The sequence below is a fragment of the Pteronotus mesoamericanus genome, unplaced genomic scaffold (assembly GCF_021234165.1).
Source record: "Pteronotus mesoamericanus isolate MK-2021 breed Mesoamerican mustached bat unplaced genomic scaffold, CSHL_Meso_final scaffold_85, whole genome shotgun sequence".
Classification (NCBI taxonomy): domain Eukaryota; kingdom Metazoa; phylum Chordata; class Mammalia; order Chiroptera; family Mormoopidae; genus Pteronotus; species Pteronotus mesoamericanus.
In genome coordinates, this window is record NW_026555329.1 from 68,661,397 (window position 1) to 68,682,357 (window position 20,961).

Consider the following 20,961-nt stretch of genomic DNA (forward strand, 5'->3'; position numbering starts at 1 on the left):
AGCATAAAAGAGCACAACACGGTGGTCTAGTGTACACCTTTATTCTCTAATCACTCAGGTTTCACATGTACGACTTGGGGTAGCTTATTTTTTCATAAATCATTGTTGGTTGGTGAGAAAATGAAAATGAAATCCTCTTCACACCAGTGACCCCTTCGCATTTAACAATCTGGGTTGTCCAATGACAGTCACATCCAGGTTTGTTGGATGGAGATAAAATCAATAGGTATGTGATTAGACAGCCGGCTCAGGGTGGCTGGAGAATGGACAGGGCACCATTTGAGATGATGAATGGCTCTCTATCAACCCACAGTCCTCTCCGATGCTAACATTTACTATAATCTTATTTGGGCTGCGATTTATCTTTCTTGCACCTGATCAATAAAGATGAACAGAACAGTTGTAAGGATCGATTGTAATTTTTTATCATTTTCAAGCACAAAGGTGCATTTCTGACATGAAGACAATATTCTAAGTGTACTGCTTCTGCATTTTTTAAAATTGCAATTTGAATGATCAACCGCACTAGTCTATATATTGAGAGGTTTTAATTCATCTCTAGGTCTCAGGCTATCAAAAAACCATTTGTCTTCTCAGATATTTTAACTTTAGGCTGTGTCACATCTTCCTATCCGTTCTACTTGTAAAAGTTTTCTTTCCTTTGAAATACCAGTCATGAACGCTCTGTTGCCATGTTTGGTTTAAAGCTTTTCTTTGAACCATTCTAACAAAGAGGGCAGTGAAAAGGCGCTTCCTAATCACCACTAACACCGATGAGAAAGGCCCCATATTACTATGATGAACTGTCAAGTGAGTATTATGTTACTGAATTATCTATTAAAATGCTGGCAAAGCAATAACCTCTTGATTAATTCTTTCAATTATTTTAAGCATTGAAACGGTAATGTCTGGACAAAGCCAGCACTAGGCTGGAAGGTGGTTTCTCGTTCTGTTCTGTGACCTTTAGCAGGTCCTCCAACCTCCCCCACTTCCTCTCCAGTGTTCCTCGCCTGTAAAATATGGATGATGCCAGACCTGCTTATCTTGCAGCTGTTGTAGAAATCAATTGGAAAGGCCAGAAACCTGTGAAATCTATGAAGTGTTTCTGCAGAGTAAGATCAGCATCAAAATAAAATAATTTTAAAGAAAAAGAAGTAATTTGGACAATTCCGTTCTGGATACAAATTCGAAAGGATCAAAACAAATATTAGGCTTTCTAACAAGAATGATGAACCAAGTCAGGAGTTCTCCCATAATATAAATTGATGAGCTCCCCTCTGCTTTGTAGTGCCAAATGCAAGTAAAATTATTACTGATTCTGCCAAACTTCCCCCTGGGATGTTAAAAGCAAAAATACTTGCTCCTGTGTTGCCTGCGAACTTAGCATATAATTTCTCAATTTAAAGTTGTTGTCTTTATTTATGTTCCATATTTCCTCCTCCGCGGCCAGTCCCCCACCATGCACAACTCTTTCTAGCAAAGAGAAGTCCCCAGGAGGCAACACGGTGCAACTAACAGAGTAAACACAAATATGCTAATGGTCTGTCTACAGACCAAGTGTCATTCATTTAAGTCTTTACCCATTTATTCAACATGAACAAATCCTTATTATCCCAATAATGTTTCTTTTAAGAAATGAGATCCTCATGGAGCTTTCCATCTGATATAAAAGAAAAGAAGAATACTTATAACGAAAGGGTTAACTTAACAGCTGTGTTACTGGAGTTCAGGAGTAGAAATCTCTTTTGGTCTCAGAAAATACTTTTAAACATGAACAACGATTAAACACACATGTATTCTCTGCCCCTCTCTGTTTACAAGGAAGAGAATGGAAATACTGGGTATTCATATAGAGAAATTGTATACTGGGGTGAGAAAAATAAATTAGACAAAAAGAGTTGTAGATATGATACGAAAGGGTGCAATTCAGGTCCAATTTGGAAAAGTACATAATAATGAAACAGAATTAGTGAAGAGAAATTCAAGCGATTATCTCCAAGTGGTGGCCGTCTGGTGGAAGAGGTAGAAGGGGACGAGGGGGACGTATGTCCTAAAAGAAGGGAATGCAGTGGGGCTTCACTGCCTTGTTCTATATGTTGAAATGACTTGTCCTTAGAATGAGATGTACACAAGTAGCTGTTATATTCATTATGAATATTTTGTAATACATACAAAAATTGTATTCCGTCCTCCTTTCTTCCCCAAAGAATCCAATGAACAGTAAGTAAGTGACTTAGTATGGAGAGAACATAAAATTATGTGTGTGGGGGGTACACACTGAAGACGTTGGCTAAGTCGAGATCTTATATACATTTTTAAACGCTAAGCTCTTGCAGCATGTCCACACAGTACTAAATCACAGTACTTTTTCTTCAGTTTTGTTTTGTGAAATAATTTTAGACGTTTGGAACAATTTTCGATTTACAGAAAAGGGTCAAATATAGTAGGTTCCTGTATATCCTTCAACTTCTTTCCCCTCATGTCAACATCTTAGATGACCATACAATTGTCAAAATGAGTAAGTTAATGATGTTACAACACTGGTAACTAGCAGTAGTTAACTTACGAACGTGTGCTTCTCTACACTGGACCCCAAACTCCCCAAGGACTCTGGTCTCACATACCGCCTTCCAAAGCTGCAGTATCCCCACACTGAACAGGTACTCAAAGGGAAGAGAAATAACGTAATTTTCAGAAAGATTGTTTTGTTATCTGCTGTCTTGAGATGGTAGTAGGTTGTGTTCGCTGCTGGTCTTATCAATTATAAATTACTGTTATGTTAATGTCATCATTATAACTAAGTTTGTTAGTATTTGGTCAACCCTGCAGTCTGCAGTAGTACACACGTACATTCATTATATTTGTCTGATTATTTTCTAATAGCCAGATTTTAAGACCCATATGATCTGTGCCACAAATAAGTAACATTCACATTTCTATTTCCAAAGAAGGTGAAGATTATATACAGGGTCCAGCACAAATAATATCTCTTTTTATTACAAAATCTTTTATTATAAAATCATGAGCATGTAATTCTGTAACGTACCACCCTAAAGCACACCTATGATATTTTAGGTGAAATGTTCGAGTTAAAACTATGAATTATTACAACCATATTATTACCCTTCCCACCACACTCAAGCAGGTGTTATTTCTACAGGACCCTGTATATTCATGCATATAAATATGGCCATACACAAAGCAAATATATATATATATTTGCAAATGAACTTCATATATCCCCTTCTGTTGATAATACTACGTCCTCAAACTGTGTGGGGTGTGAGACAAACCACCTGGGGAAATGACCTTAACAAGAAAAAGCATACAGGTAGAGAAAGGTGCCTATGACCTGGCCAGGTGGTCTTTGTATGAGTGATCGCTGCCCTGCGTGCGGCCATCTTGTTTCTAGGCCTCAAGGTCCTTCAGAGCATCAATTTCAAAATGTTCATTTATATTCATTCTGCAGTTTCCTGCTCCATCAATATCAGGTAAAATACTTTGACATGATTTGTCCAGTGGTATGGATTTGTGGCAGGTAAATGTTATTTAAATCAAATATTATAACATTAATTTATTATTTTCATTTAAACTTTTTATGGTATGGTATAAGCATAAGACATAATGTCCATCAAGATTTTCTTTGAGAAGGTTGATCTTATAAATTCAAAGTATAGCAATAGTATCTTTTAGATGTTTTAGCACTATCAAAAATCTAAGTGGTAGGGGTAGGCAGAGACAAATGTATTTGAAAAAATAAATTAAAATAAAATTTAAAAAAAATCTGATAATGGCTTATCCCCCTCACCCCCCCTTTTTTTTTTTGTAAAATAGGAGTTGCTAGGAAGTAAACCATCTCCAAAACAACATAATGCTAGATCTGGGAGATGTTTCTGTGACCTATATTAGAGATCAAGGCATCAATGGAAACGAGAGGCATTTTCATTTTCTATATTAAAACATCTTCCAATATAAGGCATTAGGGATCAATCACTAAAAATGCATATGACAAACTGAGTTGGGGAGACTGAGTGTTCCACTGTACAGTTTTAATAAACTTCAGTAAAACGTGAATATGTTGTCCACAGCACTACACACTTAGATTGAGCGGTTTTTAGCAGAATGGTGTGATGACAAATTATTTAGCAGAGTCAGACTGCCAAATAATGCTCCATCCTTGTGCAATGAAACATGCTAGTGCGCCCCAGCAGCCACCTCACAGCTGTAAAGGGGGAGAGTAACAACAGTGACCTAATAGGATTCTTTGGGGGATTAAAAGTGGTAATTCGTATAAGAGTCTTTGAACAGAACCTGGGGTTACATAGAGTAAGCATTGTATGAATGCTAACTGTTATTAAGAATTATTGGAACAGTAAGAAAGAGTATATACCATTTGATAATATTTTTAAAGCTATTTTAATAGAAATTTAAATCTTTGAAAAAAATCTTTTCTTCCATTACACCACTGATTTTTCTTACATTGCTCATCTGTCCCCTATTTTCTTGGTTCCTCAAGATAAATGAGACCATGTGAGGACAATGGCTGGGGAGTGTTGAGAATGTTAATGGCTATGGAAAAAAATATATATATATTTATATATAAGGTTATATATATAGTTGTGTGTGTGTGTGTGTGTGTGTGTGTGTGTGTGTGTGTAGGGTTGGCCAAAAAGTTTGGTGAGTCTTTTTTCCTATGATGGCTCTAGTAGGGTTCAGTTGTCTTTAACTTTATTTGAAACACTGCTGTTATAGATTGTATTGTGGCACTTGTCACGTCAGCATCCATTAAAAAAAAAACCATCAAAACTGGTGAATTTTTGTGTACCCATTTTAATATTGAAGGTGGAAGAAGATATGCAACATTTTTGGCATATTATGCAAACTACCTATCAAGAAAGATAAACACTCAACTGAAATGCAAAAAAAGACTTGCGCAGTGTATGGAGATGATGTGACTGATCGAATGTGTCAAAAGTGGTTTGCGAAGTTTGCTGGTGCTATTGACATTTTAGCCAAATAATTCTTTGCTGTGGGGCTGTCTCATGCATTGAAAGATGTTCAGCAGCACCCCTGGCCTCTACCCACTAGAAGCCACTAGTAGGAGATAGCCAACATACTCAAAATATTCAAATCAATAAAGTTCTGATACCCAATCAGCAAAAATGAAAAATGTGTCTTCTATTTTATGGAAAAAACTAAATGGACTTTTTGGCCAATGGTAGATTAGATATAGATAGATATAGATATAGATTTAGATATATAGATATAGATATAGATACAGACAGACATAGACATAGATGTAGTGATACTACTAGGCCATATAAAAACCAAACCAATAATTTTGGACCTTGTCACCCATGAAATACAATTAACTCAATTAAATACCGAAAGTATTTTAATGCCAGGAGTATGCATTGTAAATCTCAAGATAGGAAATAACTGCTCATCATGATTCCCAAATGGATTTTCTCATGGAACCCTTTAATTATGAAGCAGCTCGAGGGAACAAAATTCCCTTAAACGGTCCATGAGAAACATGGAATAAAAAAGGTCCAACCACTGTTTCAATCCTGCACTTCTTGACATGCAACTTTTCCCTCCTCAGAGCAACATCTTCTTATGGGTTATTTTTAAAACTGATGTTCAAAAGATGAGGGAAGAGTAGAAATTGGCAATACTGAAAAATGATTCCAGAACTGAGGATGATTGACGGCATCGCTTTTTATGAAGTGCTAATAAAAAAGAACATGCTATTATCCTTGAATGTTAAAAATCTGAGATGAATTCCTCTAAGAAGATCGCTGCTGCACCCCCTCCCAGTTCCCTCGGTGCCCGGCAGAAGATTGCCCACTGGCCGCAACCCTTGACTCTTCTGCATTCCGGCCCCGCGGCGGCGCGACCCTGTGGCTTCTCCCATCACGGAAGGGCGGGATCTTCTCGCACCGCTTCAACCTGGGCTGTGCCTGTGGACTTGCTCTGGCCGACAGAACGTGACAAAGTGATGGTGCGCCAGTTCCGACCACAAGCCTCTCTCCTGGAACCCATGGCCAGGGGCCATGCCAGTCAGCTTACGCTAAAGGAGAGCCGATGCATCTTCCGGGGCGAGGCCATCCTAGACCACAAAACCTCAGCCAACTCAGCCTGAGTGAGCCCAGCGGAGGCCAGAAGTGCCCAGCTGTTAGCAGCCCTAATTGGGGACCTGCAGAATCATGAGGTAAATAAATGGTGGCTGTTTTAATCCACTGAGTTCAGAGCAGTTTTTTACACTGTAAATGCTAACTGGTTCATACCTACACTTTCTCTGCATTCTCACAGCACCATGGACTTTTACCAAAGCATTCACCACACTGCACCAACAATATGCATGCGCATGTGTGATCTCCGTACCTAGTCCATGGGGTCCCTAAAAGCAAGGATCTCATCCCATTCACCATTCTATTCAGAACACTCAGTGACACATCAATGCTAAGCTATATTCGCACTTTTCTTTTACTAAAAAGAGGATGGGACAGGGACAAGTCCAAAGTAAATGATATAATAGAACACAAAGAAAGTGGAATACTACATTTATTACATGTCTCCTACAAACTGATGAACATGTCAGTCTGCCCTGCCACATAAAAAGGAAATGGAGGTCACTTAAGATTGTGTTCAACGACAGTAACAGTACAATAACAGTTAAAGCTACAAATAGTAGCTTAAACGGGAAAGTGGTTTATTTTTTCTCATGTAATAAGAAGTCTGGATGTTGGAAACCCAGAGCTGATGCGGGTGCCAAGGATATCACCAAATAAATAGGCCCTTTTCTGTATTACTTCTCAGCCACCCTGAGCATTTGGCTTTTATCCGCGTGGTCTCAAGATAGCCTTTGCAGCGCCATTTATCATGCCCTGGGCCAAGGAAGGGGGAAGGGAAGGAAGGGAAGAGGAGCCTCTCCAGAGCTTTCCACTCACATCTCTTCGGCCAGAATTTATATCACGCACAACCCTGGCTGCAAAAGAGGCTGGAAATTGACCATCTTTGTTTTCTCACTTCTAGAGTAAAGGAGAAGGAAGGCGTTTGGGACTGGTGTTTACTGCGTCAATTTATCATACCTGCTGAGATAGTTGAAGTGACAGCACAAAGTCTTGAACCTAACAGTGTGATTGATCTGGGATGCACGTATTCTAATATTTCTTTCCAATCTCCCTTAAACTTCTAATTTAGGGTGTGGGGGACATACCCGCCTGGTATTCTGATGCCCAAGACCAAAGCTTTGCGACAGCGAAGGGAGATGGTGGGAATCAACAAGAGTGGGCACCTTCCCAAGCGCCTTCGTGCTGGCTGTGGCCCAGGCTTCACAATGTGGCTGCACTGCCCCTTTCCATTTGCAGAAAATCTCCCGTTACAAGCATATTTTAAAATGCACACGCACACACACACATTATTGCTAGACTGAAAAGTATCTGTTTTCACGGTCTAAATTAGATCAAAAGAAAATATGCGCACACAGTATTCTGCAATCTTTTCTCGCGGGTTCTGGACCTTATTTCTTTTCTATTATAACTAATATCATCATACCTGTAGCATGGAAGAAAAGAACGAATCCAAAAGGTCACAAGAAAAATTTGTTAACTAGCTCCTGTCTGTTCTTTCACAAAATGCTTCCCATGAAGATCTGGGCAGGACTACATAATACATCACACTGAGGTACAATTTAAATTCTGGCAGCCCGGCACTATTTCTCAGAGGAGGGTAACACCAACTCACCGTCCCTTAAAGGGCGGTAGCAACTCTTTCCATGTTTATTAAGAGTGAGTGAGAGAAGAAACAAGTCTGACCTTGGGTGTGAGCAGACTGGCTGAAAGCGTGGCTCTTCTTCTAAGCTCTCCTATAACGACCACTAACTGTAGGTCTCCATCCCTCCTACAAACCACCCAAACGCAAGTGTGACTCTACCTGGCTAGCTATTTCAAACAAAGGTCTAGTGTTTACACACACACACACACACGTCTTCCTTCTGACCATTTCAATAAGAGCATTCCTATTGCTAAGTAGTCAGAGTCAAAACAAACTTCTTTACGCTTTCGGTTACAACACTCACCCATGAAGTATGTTGTAATACAGGGTGAGCAAAAGTAGGTTTACAGTTGTGAGTACATGAAACACAGAGTTTACTCTTGTATAATTATATATTAATTCTTGCGTTTTCTCTATTAACAACTGAAAACCTACTTCAGTTACAGCCTGTATGTAATCAGCCAGACGCAGGCAAGTACGTGTCCCCGAAGATGAGAGCTAAGCATTTGGGATGCAATTAAATGCTGCAAATGCAGCATGGATACAATTCCTGGCACAGAGCCCTCAAAGAGTCATCTCTTCAATGGCATGAGGTGGCCCCGGAGAGTTCATGCTTCTTCAACTGTCCTGTCTTTCTATAGAAAAAGACAGAATCCAGAGACTCACTGCAATGTACCTAAATTTTTACCACATCAATGTTAACAGCTATGGAATTTTAAAAAATCATTAATGGTCTAAATTTAGTTGATCTGGTGGTTTCAGTATTTCGCCAGAGAAACCTTCTCGCAGAAGGCCTAATGGCTACTTTGCGGGTTACCTTCCCTGAGCTCCTGAACCCTCTGAACTCTGTTACAGGCGGGCTGAGGGGCAGCGGGAGGGATCTGGGAACTGTCGGCGAGAAAAGTGGCCCTTGAATAGATGAGAGGGCAACTTAAAGAACCTTTCATTATTGGCACCCCTTAAACCTATGATCTTGATTCCATTTTCTCTGGACTCTCCTTTAATCTCCTTCCCTCCTGCTGTTTACAAGACAGGAAAATCAAAGCAAATATTTAAATAACTTGCGAACTGCCAACAGCGGTTCAGATTCACGGTATATCAGATTTGGTATTCTGTTTCTAAAAGGTATACTAAGGAAGGGTTTGGGCTATTTAAACTGAGTCTCACTTTTTAAGTCTAAAATGAGGACTTTATCTTTGAGGTTGTTTCTATCAATGGGACAGTGTAAGTTCAGCGCTTGGCTTAGAGCCTGGCTTCTCCTTGAGGGAGCCAGAGGTTCCTGGTCACAATACCGCTGCCGCCAACAGCGCTTGGCTCCCCGGCCGACCCATGATCAGAGCCTGGGTCTCCACTGGCCACCTCCCCAGCTACGCACAAGCCTGATCAGGTGGATGGATTCAGACTGCTTAATAGCGCCAAATCCTACCATCTCTAGGAAGCGACATTCCATGAAAACCCCACTGTCTCCTAGGCACCTTGGCGAAATTAATAAACTGCTTTTGTAATTACCTTTTCATTCTACCTTTACTATTTCAGACGTATTCAGAGCTTTTTCTAGCATTTCTCATTTTCTTCCAGGCACTTTGGAAACTTTACTAATTAAGAGTTTTAGGGGTTTTTTTCTTGCTTTAGTTTTCTAACTAGAATGCAAATCCTAGATTCATTGGCAGCCTTGCCACTGTGCAGCTTATCTTACTTATATATTAGCCACACTGTCTCATGCCTCAGTTTCTTCATCAAAGCAACTTATATAAACTGTACCAAATCCTCACTTAGCATTCTGTTTCCTTTTATTTGTTCCTCTCTTCATTTCACAAATAATGGAAGCCTGTGCCTGACACTAGGCCAAGAACTTGGAATATTATGGTGAGCAAACAGGATACTTGGCCCACTATTACGGCACTTCTGGCATACTAGATAGACCGACATCAATTTTTAAGTCACACCAATAAATGTGTAATTAATAAAGAATTACAGTGCCACAGGATCACAAGGCTGAATTATTTTTTTATTCCTAGGAAGTTGTTTTTCTGATGAATCTCTAAAGTCCTGTATTTCTCTAAAGTACCTAACTGTTCATCATCTCTAGTTCTTATGTTGGATGTGTTTCTACTTCCTTTGAAGTTCTCTAGCTCTTTTTGTCAGACACCCCAAGTTTCATATCAGAGATATTTCTACCAGTAAAACTTTATTGTAATCCCTTTAGACATAAAGGAATTCTACTTGTACTTATATGGGTGAAAAAAGGTCCAATTGGTATAAAAAATAGAAAGCTGTAAAATAATTTGAATAGCGTATTTTATAATATGATAAGTATACTTCTGTGTACACATAAACCCAGAAATGTTCTGCAAAACATATCTGACATCCCTGGAAAGGGATGTGAGGACGAGATACTTTTCCTTCTTAGTAAATAGCCTTCTGTTACAATTTTAGTTTTTAACATGGGCTTGTGTCATTTTAATAAAAAAAAACCCAGAACCCAGAACTAATTATGCCTTAATTTTCAGCAGGCACTGAGCCTAAATTCGTATCATGTGAAAAAAAATAACTTATTTAGACGTTACTGGGACAGTAACTCTGACCCTGTCCTGCCCACAGCAACCACTGACCATGCTTATAATGAAATTTACCCTAAATACGTTCATTTTTCTCACTAGTACTCATCTTTAACATAATGTCAATAACAGGTCTTAAATCTTTCTATTGCTCCTAGCTCTTCTACTTGAGATAAAAGTCTCTCCCTTCCACCCTCACCTTTAGACCTCTATATCATACACCCGAGACCAACGTGATTGTGCGTCTCACTGTTTCTTCTACGACGGTGAGACAAAGCAATTTCACAGCTACCAGAAGGGTTAACATGAGAATTTACCATGATATCGTGCAAGTCCTGGATAGTAATTTTAAATTACTACATGTTTCCAGTGCAGGAACCTCTTGCTCTCTTGAGGGCTATATAATGTGACAGTCACTGTCAAGGTCGAAAGTCTTACTTGAAAAGTGCTAGATGAGGTGATGCTACATCTAACAGCACAGCCACTGGATGGCTCTGTATAGGAAGCATCACAATTGTACTGACAACACATCTCAGGCTTGCCTGCTCTCCGCCATGCCCTCGCTGGTCCCCTAGCATCTCACTACATGTAAGAAACACTCTTGTACTTGCTCAGCACACGCGCTGGTGCACACACATGCACACAGCGTCCTCCTGAAAACCACAGCCTGAAAAGAAAAGCGTAAACAATTCCTTCACTCACAGTTTTCTACTCATCATCTGAAGGATTTACAACACATGCTTCCTTCAATGAACTCGCCTCACCCATTTCACCCTCTTTTTCACACCTCTAACAGGCGAACTTAAAATTCATTCATTTAAAGGAATTATTCTTGACAAGTTCATATGGACCAGGCCAGGAGCGGGAGCTAGCGATGGGGGTGAAGGCATCTTTAAAGCCTAGTGGGGAGAGAAGTATGAGTGACCCCCATACAGAAAGATAACCGCCTTCAGCTGCGTGGCCCCTTCAGCCTCCAGCAGCTCCCCGCTACCGTGCCAACACCCCGGGAGGGACTGCGCTCCGTCATCCAGTCTGGGGTTCCTCCGGCATGTGGAGTCCATCCTACTGACTAACAGTATTATTACATCAATCACAGAAGTAAAAGAGCAGAATCAAATATTAAAGACTCTCATGCAGATTAGAAGACCTCAAAGATTACTTCCTCGGAATGCAGGCTGAGAAGCTCTACAGTAACCCGTTAGCGTATTGTCAGCTAACCTCCTGAGAGGGACTCGTAGCCAGACGGCGGGAGGACCAAGGATGCCTCCCCAGGTACAAGTGTGTAGAGTGAAAATGGAACCCCAGGGAGGAAGGAGTCGGGGGGAGAAAGGACCCTCCCTGCCAGGAGATGCTGGAGACACCGAGACAGTCTGCCTTCTTCCCACTTCTCTTTGCGTAGCACCTGAATTTTTAAAATATGATTGAGGCCAATACCAATAACTCATTCTGATCCAGAAAATCTACTTAAGAATAAGTTTCCTGAAAATTGAGCGAACCTTTGAACTCTTTCACAGACCTGATAGAGCCGATTTCTTTACTTCTAGGCACCAGCTGAGTAGCAACCGCAAACTGAATCAAATCTATTTGTTCAGAAGTAATACGTTTCCAACACTATAGAAAATAAGGAGCTCACATAAAGGGAGAGTGCCAGAGGCAGGCTCCGAATCCCAAACTGTGCATGTCTCTCCAAGAAAGTAAGATGATGAAAACAATTCTGACACCTCAGCAAAGCTGCCAGCTGAACGCCTTACCGAGGGGTGCTCCAAGAGGTAGAAATGGCAAAGCGTGCCTGAGCTTCAAAAGATAATTTCATGACTATGCACGGAAAGGCATTTGTGTCACCTTTGAGGCTGACTCATTTAGAGCTAGGTGCTTACCCTGTTAACCAGACATTTAACACCTATACTCAATAGAGCTTTGGGTGTGGGACAGGGAAGGGGCGTGGCATTAGGAGCCTCGGCAGCTTCTCCTTTGTGGATTTACATTAGTCCCCAGCATTGTGCCCTATCAGAGGTCTGGGAGAAAAACTAGGTAAAACCCAGCCAAAGAGAAAAAAATTGTAAATAATTTTATTATATTCTAAGTAAAACTTTCACCTAAGAGAGGTGTCATTCTTCAAAATCTCCTGCTTGACAAAAAGACCCAGAAAACTGGTATTTGCCACATGCACTTCCCTGGGAGTGGCATTGGATAGGTCACAGAAAATTTGAGAGACAAAATCATTTGGTAAAAAATCGTTTTATTTTACCCATACCAAAGTGGCTGTTTTTTTTTTGTTTGCCTTATACAAATGTTATCAAGTGCTGATGAGTATATGAAGAAATGGCCTCCCTCAAAATTTGCTAGTAAGAGTATAAACAGGAGCAATTTAAGGTGACACGTTTTAAATGGCTTCACTAGAAACTTTTCATCACAGAGTTTATACTACTGAAAAAGAACAGCAACATAAATATCTGACCACAAAGAACAGCTAACGTTAAGTAACAGATCACTCATACAGGGCAAGGATGAGTTGTTTAGGCTTTTTCCTCCTCTTCTGAAAAGGGAAAAGGAGAGGAGAAATATTCAAATTCCTTTCTGTTTTAGTTCTCCGTCAAAAGATTTAAGAGTAAGGACAGTTACACAACAGTTTCTTATAAGATTCCAAACTGTACCAGCTTTCCTCAAACACACAACAAAAAGTAACAACAAAAGCCTGGCATTTCCACAAGCTACAAATGAATCCATCCACAAGGACAACACAGATAAGACAGCAAAGATCATTTGAAAATGGGGAAAATCTTTTTTAAATTATGAAGGTTAAGACCCATCTTATTCCTGGTGTCTCTGAAATTCTGCTGCCATTTGTTAAGCAGGTCGGTGCTCACTTTTTACTCCCTCAGACACCTACCGAGAGCCTGCGACCAAGGTGCTCGTAGGGGAGGGGAACACTTTTTAAAAGATAGTTACTCGATTCCAGCATTGACAATCCACAAGGAGGGGTGTCCAGTGAAAGAATGCCTAGGGAAAAGCTCAGGCTCTGGGGTAGCCACCTTCACAAGTGAACGCAGTCCGTCAGGGCAAGGGTTCGAGCCATTGGAAGGCTGGTGGAGACTTGGACTTCCCAACAGCCAGCGTGGCTGGGGAAACAACCATTTATCTCAACTGATTTTTAAAAAAGCAGCCAAGAAAGAGGATAGATCAGAGGTTACTGTCTTCATTTTACCTGTGTAGCTTAACCAAGGCTACACATTTGCCTGATGTCCCATAGGTAGCAAGTGCCAAAACTGAGTAGCCCAGGTCTTATGCTCCAAGGCCAGGGCTTTACGGTCATATAGGTCTTGAGATTTTTAAATATTATAGTTTCTTCAGTGCAAAGCAATGAATACTCTACACAGTACTTGACAAATTCATGATTGTCTTTGTTAAAATAAATAGAATACCTCCATGTTCAGGCACATAAGAATGGACTGCAATACCCAACCAAAATAAGATCCAATGCAGATGAAACACGTATCTCAAGTTTTAATTTCCTTTCATCGATTTTTGAGCCCAAACTCAGATGTGAATAATAACTGTGACATGGTTCTCCCAAGGGATGGCAACGCATATAAAACTGCTCAGGTGAATAGAAGAGTCAGTCTTAATTTAAGGGTTAAAAATCTCAGATATGAAATGGAGAACGATTTCAAAAGTGGCAAAGGGATCACCTATCCATTTCAAAGACATGTTTATCTTTTTGTATTTCAAAGGAAAGGCCTTTGAAAGATCTGGCACAGAAATATGCATGTGAATAGAAGCACACTGAAAAGTCTTAGCTTTCAGGTATAATGGCTCTGCTTAGAAAGCACTGTGCAGGATTCCTGCATCTCTAAGGCACATCGCAGGCTGCCAAGTGCGCTGAGGGCCCTGTGGCACCTGCTCTGTCCAGCTTTTATCTGATGACTCATTAACATTTCCTCCATTGTGGCCCTAAACCCTCCCACTGCTTAAAGGTTTCACTGCTCTCCGGTGAAAATGTATTCATTCATGGGGTACTAACCCATGCCAGGATGTGTCTTACTTCTAAAAAAAATTAAAAAATGGCAGGGGGCAGTGAGAAGTAGAGAATGGGAAAGAAAAGATAATTATGGAAGACCCAGTAAGCAAATCTGATAGTCTTCTAGAAATATTCATGAAAAGCTGTCCCTGAAAACTGCTGGTGTTTGCTAGCCAATCCTTTCCACATGACTTTTCTGAGAATTGTTCTTAGAAAGATCCCACAAAGGGGTGATAATAAAATACATCTCATCAAATGATCTTTCGGTCTGGCATGGACTCTCCTCTCACACATCTTCAATATGGATTACGACTCTCCTCCTTCCAAGGCTTATCTCATTTACCGCATTTTAACCATGCTGTGCCTTCTGCCTACTGTAAGTCCTTCCAAACAAGACCTGGGAGCAAAAATGCAGCCATCCATGCGGGACAAAGCATCCTATATTCTGTTCATTCCCACTTAGAGCCTCGAGTCCACGCAAGGGCATTAATGGATAGCATATTTACTCACAGGAAAGAAGTTCTTCTGGAGCCCGTTGATATGAACACATCTCAAGGGAAAGAGACTGGTCTTTACTCTTGAAAAAGGTCTTTATTAAAAAGACAAATGCAAAATGGAAATGTAATCTGGGGTTAGGAATGGGAATTAGGCCCTGGAATGATCCCTTCTCCTAGCACACATTCACAGAAATTACAGAGTGAGGGAGGTGTGCAATACCCAGGCCATGTTTGAGTCGCGGCTTATTGCTCAGCGTGACCCAGATGTAACCAGACGACATCCATCAGCAGCTAGATGTAAATGGCCTTGCGCTGGCCTTAGTTTCAACAGGCATTCTCTTTGCCTGGTGAAAGCCCTCTCTCCAACTAGAGGCCAAGTTATTAAGAAATTGTTTGTCAACCTAGATTGGATGAATCATTTGTTTCCCCGAATTCTTTTTCTCATCATTTACTCATTACACGCCTCCTCCTGATGGAAGTAGACGTTTATTAGCTTCTGCATTTATTGCATTGGCAAACAGAAACATTCTGCTGCATTTCCTGGGGGTTCATTCATTTATCTATTGGATAAGAGACTGAAGTTTTCTACAGGGCAGAAAAATTAAAATATCAGTCAGGTTGACAGCGGGGAAAATGAGGGCCTCTCGGCAAAGAGCTTTTGGTTTGGTGAGAAGCGGCAGCGTTATTTCTCCAAACTACATTTCAAGTATAACTAAAACTGTGGGCTGTTAGCTGGTGAACTAATAATCCAAATAAATGATACACATGGTATACTGGAAAGAATCTGAGATGCAAAGCTAACTGCTATTTTAGAAAGAAAATGTAAGAACATGCTTTTAAAGATCCATTTCCGTAAGGAGCTGGGGGAAGAACACTGTCTTATTAAACCAATGACACTGGAGCTGGAATCACAGAACCTGAAGTTGTAGAGGCAAACAGGTCCTCAAACCCTTTTGCAAGAGCCTTCTTTACAGCATCCCTGACAAGTGACAATCTCATTCTGCCTAAAACACTGATGGTGGCAGGGAAGCTGGCGTACCCCACAAGGCAGCTTATTTTAGAGTTCTATGCCCTCTGGTTGACACAGGTCCCTTCCCAAAAAGGGCCTGAATGCTTGTGACCCTGAACAACCCATTCAACCTCTTTGGGTCTCAGGGTCTTTGTTTTAAAAATTAAACTACCCCTCTGTTGAAAGAATCAGAGCCAGAGGAGAGGAATGCCATGGAGAGGCTCAACTATCTCATCGCAGGCAAACGGCTGTTTGGTCCAGAGGTCACTGACACCTCGCTGTCCTCGGGGGCAGTCGCTCCACCCGCAGAGCCAGCTCGGTTGTCTGCAGATCTCTGTGCTGGGATGCAAGTCATTGCAATCGGGATGCCGGAGCTCACGTAAGAGTACAGTTGTCTTCAGTTCCTTTTTAATTTTTTTCTTCAACCCTGTTTTCCTCTTTCCTCTTTGGCTCCACTTCCCTGGAAGCTTTTGTTACACTCTCTCTATTCTTTACAAAAAGCAGAAGCAATAAGGTAATGCATAGTTCTGTACAGGTTGTCAGCCACCGGCACAACCCGTCCAGCAGCTGGCCTGCCCGTCCACATTCTGACATCAGCTTGAAGGGGCGAGCCCACAAAGCATGAACAGTCTAGCATGTACCAAACTGCTTAGAGTCCTTTGCCCACTTAGAGTTTGTATGTTACAGGACTCCAGTCTTCTAGATATAACATTGCTTCAAATATTGCTCAAGTCCCATCAAATCATTGTGGGGATAAGAAAAAGTATAAAAAAGTTAAGAAGATTATCTTCACAAAGCAGTAACATCTTCTAGCTTAGTGTTCATACATTTTTTTTCCTAAATAGATTTGAAATCTGAGCTGAGAGCACCCTGGGTGGTCACCCTGTTCTGCACACTGATATTCAGACTGCAACACTGAGCAGTTCACGTGCTACCTTGGAGACTCAGTTTACCGTCTAGAAGAGCTCCTCATTCTTATGAAAGCCCTAGTTATAGTTAGTAACCACGTTAGAATTCAATGGACGAAAGTGATGCAGCAAAGTACTTGGTGAGTTCACTGAAAGCCCCCTCAATCTCCTGCTATCACTCAGAACCATATGGAACACAGCCATATAATTTTTCCAAAGATTAATGTGTTCTTCCTTCCAATATAGGTGATGTCAACATAAAGCCAAAGAATAATACTTCATTAAAAAGAAAATTATACCTGAGCTATAATGATCCTAGATGGTAAAGTTTCCCTTATTTGTGTTATTTTTTTATGTAACCTGCTTAGATAGAAAAACAATATAGGTTCTTTAGGGGTGGTTCACAGGATACTAATTCCTACAGATTCTATTATATGACATGAGATGGTAAATAAGATTTTTTAGTTTAGTTTCATTGCTCATTTTATCCAAGTAAAAGACTCTGAAGACCCTTAACAGAGATAAAGTAAACTTCTTTCCAATGCTTCACTACATGTAAGAAACTATACGCAAGGGACACAAAAATCTATACCACATAACCCCTGTCCTCCACGCATGTGCAATGACAGCAGAGGGGGTTAAGATGTGTTAATAACAATATTTAACATCCACTGACACTAACCCATGTGTCAAATCCAGGCAGTATGCCGTGTGCTTTATACGGAGCATCTAATTTAGACCTTACAATAACACAATCAGCTTGGTACTGTTACCTCCACTTTCCAGAGGGGGAAACTGAGGCCCAATGAAGTTGAATAATTCAAAGATAGTTTGAGCTTGTCCGTGATACCGCCAGGATTGAATACAGGCAGCCTGGCTTTCCAAATAGGTATATTAAAAAAAAAAAAGCCTTATGAAAAGAGGTCACATGTAAAAGAGAATAATCAAAAGGCTCCTGTGGGAGGTTAGAGGGCAGCGGGGGCATTATGACCATGAAAGTGGGGAGAGAAATTCCTTCAAAGGTGGGGGGGGCATACGAACCCCAAAACTGGAGACTCACTACACAGAAGATGGTACAAGCAGTAGCTATCAGGCCTTTTCTGTTTGATAAGCTTAATGAAAGCTGGAAAGGGACCACAGAGGTGGTGAAAACAGATGTCTGTCAACTTGGTGGACGGACGAATTGTTTCCCATCTATGGACATGGTTGCAGGGGGAAGTTCTGCCCAACTAATATCCAAATATATACATGGATAATCCATATGCTGGTTAGTATTGGTAGGGGTGCTACGAGTCAAAGAGGCCTTCATAACTCCTTTGTGTCTAATTCCATCCCACCCCAGCTCCAACCTGCCACGAGTCTGTGCGGTAGAGGGGCTGCGAATGTGAGCGTAGACCACCAGCGTTCAAGTCCTGACTGTCCACCGTGCTGGTGGTGACATTACTGACGTTGCTCACCGTTACCCTGCCGCACTTCTCTCATCTGCAAAACGAGGACAGCGGCGCTGAACGGCCAGCGGGTTAAATAAAACAACGGATGAAAGGTGTGTTGCACAGCACTGGCGAAGCGTGCAACACAATAAATGTTGTTTCAGAAAGCTGGGCAGAATTATCCCTGTTGACTCGGACTGAGGGGGTGGGGAGCTCGGGGGAAGGAGTGCAGTCACAGGGAGACTCGAGCACATTTTCATCTGATAGGGAATTTTTAAAAATAGTTCAATATTCGCCTAGCAGGCCCACGGTGCCTATTATACTATTCCTCTAGGAGAACAAGGATTAGAATGACTCTTGAAATCAGAGTGCCATTTGAACTTAGCATACAACTGATCTGTTAACAAAGTGCAGACCAAAATAAGCACCGTCTGCCAGGCCTGGCAAGACTGATACTGTACTTGAAAAGCAAACCTGGCACTTTCTGAAAAGACAGTGAAGAACACACTAGAGTAATAAATGGCATGGAAACAAGGCAAGAGATCTGAGGACCTGGTGTTCAACAGCACCTAACAGATGGCTCTTCTTGCATAGCCACGGCTCGCGCCTGGCGCTCGGGGCCCTTCTCAGTCGGCACCTAATCCATCCAAGGCTGCCTCCCTATATACAATCCCATCTCTATCTGCCACCCCTCCCCCACACTGCCACTGTCTCCTCCATTATTATGTTCTTCTTCTTCATAGAACTTATCACCACTTGACATAAAATATACTTGTTATTGACTGTCACATATTAGCAGAGTGTTAAGTCTGTTGTCTGTCACCCTCTCCGCTGTATCCCAGACTTTAAATGGCGCCGGCCATACAGTTCACCCTAAGCAACAGCAAACGAAGGACTGAGCCTGGTGAACAGCTTATGGTGACGAAGAAAGCGAAGAGAATAAGAAGACATTCAGCAAAAGTTCTGAATTATAACAAGGGTGCTGAGTTGTTCATTTTGAAAAATAACAGGACCAAGAAATTGGGGAAGAGTCCCTCCTGAAATCAACAAAACTGACTGAGGATCATTCTCATAGGTTTAGGAGAATACGTGTTTCAGAATTTTTATTTCACTTGTTAAATCAACAAACATTTCACTCTCCCTTAAACTGTCCGCAGATAAAGAAAGTTACCACTAGAAATATGTTAAATAAAAGTCAATATTTCAATTCCTTAATATACTTACTATGATTATATAGTATTTTATTACCATTACTGCTTTTAGGGTAAGTAAATAATGAGAATTACAGAGCATAAAGAGTATTTACCCATACCCTGTTTTTCTATGTGAATAAACCTTAAGAGCTGTAATTTTCTCAAAAGAAAAATGACTTTCTTCAAATAATGAGAAGATTCAGAAAGTACATTATATAAAATAGGCTATGGGAAATTTTTTAAACTGCAGTGTGGGTGTTCAAGGTGGCAGGTTGGCAGGCAGTTAACCATATTTTGTAGCACAGAGAAAATGAGAAAGAAAAATCTATTTACAACACTTGCTTATGCCTTTATCTTTAAACTGTAGCATATTAAAAAAAAAAAATTCACCCACAATTGAGAAACTTCATTTAATCCTTATACTGCCCATAATTTATTCAACTCACTATATCAGTCATGAAAATATATAACACTTCCATGAAGAAAAGATAATTTAGAGGGTCTAACCAACATTAGTTGGGTTTTTGTTTTGTTTTATTTTTTGAGGCAGAAGCCAAAAAGATAGCAAGAAGCTGTGGGAGAAATACAAAGAATTTAAATTACATGAGAAAGATATTACAGGCTCATACAGATAGATCTTTTTGAAAGGTTATCATTTGGTGATTTTCTTTTCTAGGCTGACGTATTTAGTCATTTAATTTTATGAAAAGTCTCTAATCTCAGAATGCCTTTTAAGAAATCGAGTCAAAAAAGTTCCGTTCATAGCAAGGTAACACAGCACACTATGTGTATGTGTTTTGGGGGGAGGTTGTTTTCTGTTTTTTTCCCCCTGAGCTGGCCAACAATATGCTGAGACTCTTTATAATTAAAAGGACTTCAGTGATTATGTTCGTTGGCAAATACTTTTAAACTATAAGGCTTTTACATAAACTACACAAAGTCTGATGTAGTACATTTTTATGCAGAAATAAAATCTATGCTATCAATACGAACACCCCATCACTATTTTCCTGAAGGCATGACCCACTAGAAATACTTTCCACTTCTCAGGAATACAATCCAAAACAGAAGTCCCATTATTTTTAAGAAAAGCCCCCTGTAACCAGGAATATTCCTAACCGCAAAAACCCATCATCAGAGGAGTAGCGTCTGCCCAGGAGTCGCCGCTGAGCTCTCCGCTGCGTGCCTCCTTGCTCCCGCCCCGACACGACCCCATGACCCGACCTCCCCCATGCGTTCCCCCCCTTACCATCCGTTCCATTTTAATGGGTAATACAGAAGATGAAAAATAAAATAACTCACTCTGCTCCTACTGTTAAACAAAGACTGACCCGACAACGGAGAAGTCTTGTTCTGCACTGATACCCTAAGTCAGCGACTTGCAATAGAAGACTGAAACAAAAAACGAACATTTAAAAAACCAGACGTGTGCTCACAGCACATTATTAAATAAAGGGGTACCTGTATTTCCTCCGGATTCTATGGTCTTCTCTCTCCCTATGCTCCCACACCCCAGCAACTTCCTTAAAGCACGTACCTCCAAACTTCACAGCCACACATCTCTACTAC

The 20,961-nt window shown here is 40.8% G+C and overlaps 1 protein-coding gene across 1 annotated transcript in view; it reads right to left on the minus strand.

Moving 5' to 3' along the window:
* CHCHD3 (coiled-coil-helix-coiled-coil-helix domain containing 3) overlaps positions 1–20,961 on the minus strand; it is a 271,951-nt gene that overhangs the window by 58,536 nt on the left and 192,454 nt on the right. The gene's annotated exons all lie outside the window — the stretch shown is intronic.